At 31.8% G+C, this 2,262-nt stretch overlaps 1 protein-coding gene across 3 annotated transcripts in view; it reads left to right on the plus strand.

The window, feature by feature from the left end:
• The window catches only part of LOC106463389 (TLD domain-containing protein 1-like), a 146,054-nt gene that overhangs the window by 817 nt on the left and 142,975 nt on the right, over positions 1-2,262 (plus strand). The window lies entirely within an intron of this gene.

Genomic DNA, 2,262 nt, shown 5'->3' on the forward strand with positions numbered 1-2,262 from the left:
CCATTTATTTGCCCAACTCACTAAATGATCTAAATCCTATTGTAAATCAGTAGCATCCTCTTCACAGTTAGCAACACCTAAGACCTTAATTATAGGTAATATTGTCAGCAAATTTAAGTAATTTATTGACCATTCCTTCATCTATGTCATTGATGTAAATCAAAGAGCATTAAGGTCCTAAGACTGAGCTCTGAGGTACCTTGCTTGTGACATTAATTCAATTTGACTGAACTCCATGTATAACAACCCTCCACTTTCTTCCATCCATCCATTCTTCTATCCAATTAGCTAATTTATCCCCCTCACCTAGAGATCATTTTTTTACAAGCCTTTTATGTGACACCTTGTCAAAGGCTTTCTGAAAATCCAGATACACCAAATGTACACCCAAATCCTCATCTACATAAGTAATAACCTTTTCAAAGAATGTCAAAAGATTTATAATGCAAAATTTTCCTTTAGTGAAACCAGGTTGACTATCCAACAAAATTCTAAATTTTGTTAAATGACTTTGTGAAGTATGTTATCAGGCTTTCCAAAACATTTTTCACAAGTGATGTAAGACTAATAGGCCTATAATTACTCAGACAGTTTTTAATACCTCCTTCAAAACTCTTGGGGAAATATCTAGTCTAGGAGACTTATTTTTAAACTTCCCAATTTTTTTCTTAACAAGCTCAGAATTAATGCAGTCATATTGTCTGACCTTGTTTCCATCTATCAACTGTTCAAGATGAGAAATACTGCTTAAATCTTCATTATTAAAAACTGAAGAAAAAGCTGAATTTAATAACCCAGCCATATCTTAACCATGAGATACAAGCCTTTCTTTATCATCCTCCATGATACATTTTTTATTTTTAATAAGATTGTGATTGTAGCCTAACAGCAATTTAGCTGTGAGTATGATACGTCTAAGTTATACTGTTTGTACAGAACTGTTGTAACTCATCCTTTAAAAAATTCTTGCAACTTACTCTTTTGACAATTAATTGAAGTATGGTAACCCAATGTTGGTAAATTCTTGTTTAGTAATACATTATTATTACAGTAAAAAGAGAAATGAAAAATATGTATTTCTTAAAAAAAACAGCTGTGGAATACTTGTAATTTCAACATTTGTGTGAACTGCCATTGACCTTCATACCCAGTGTCATTGAAGATGACTAATGGAAAGAAAATTTGTTGGGATTTTTAATTTTATACTTAATAATAGATCATATCATGCACATGTAAGACATAATTTAAGGACAATAAGGGACCTACTGGCCCACCTAGGGTGTCCCATCCATTAAACTAAACTTTAAAATAAAATATCAAAAACAACAAAAATCTTAAAACAACCTTTATCATTTAAGTATTTATCAGTCCTTCCCTTACCCTCCCTTAATTAAGTTATTAAGTTCATTACATCTACATTACATGGGCTAATCCTGTTAGAAAGTAAAATTGTCTTAGCTGAAGATGTTTCCTATCCTTCCAAAATTTATATTTGTATCCCCTAGTTCTACCATTCTCACCATTAAGTATAATTATAAATAAAGATGAGGTATCAACATTATCAATTCCTTTAACAATCTTAAGAATCTCAATCAGATTCCTTCTAACCCTTCTTTTTTCACCAAAACTTAATATATCTACTTAAATGTAGATGTACAGCATTACTAATATGATGTAAAATATATTTTGAAATTGTTTCTAAACTTTCAATCTAATAAATGTATATCCCAATACTAAAACAATGTTTCATCAGTATATCATTATAATAGTGCTACTTCCAGCACTAAGTATAAAACCAAGTGGGGGGAGGGCATACAAAGATATTATATATCTCGGAGAGTGCACTAACACTCTCTTCAGAGGAATGTAATGACATAAAATAACCACCACTATTGCAATAACACATAAGCTCAGCTGAAGTTTCTACTTCAACAGCCACAATAAGGCTGTATGAACCTTCTTGAGTTATACCCATTTCCTACTTTAACCCATGAACTTTCAACTTTGGGCCATAAAACACTCCTGTGGTCATAACCATCAACTAATTAATTATGTGAAACACTGTGGAAGGACACTAAGAGGTGGGTGATGTAAGCACCCCTACCACCACTACTTTAGCCACTACCTCTTCCTACAAAATCACATTGACCATCACACAGTGTATACCATGCTTTAAGTATAAACACATTGAGTTATTAAAGCTTATACAAAACATTTGGTGAGGTAATAATGAATACTGTAATAATATGTTATGTTATAAAT

This window comes from Limulus polyphemus, unplaced genomic scaffold (assembly GCF_000517525.1).
Source record: "Limulus polyphemus unplaced genomic scaffold, Limulus_polyphemus-2.1.2 Scaffold1393, whole genome shotgun sequence".
Taxonomy (NCBI): Eukaryota; Metazoa; Arthropoda; class Merostomata; order Xiphosura; family Limulidae; genus Limulus; species Limulus polyphemus.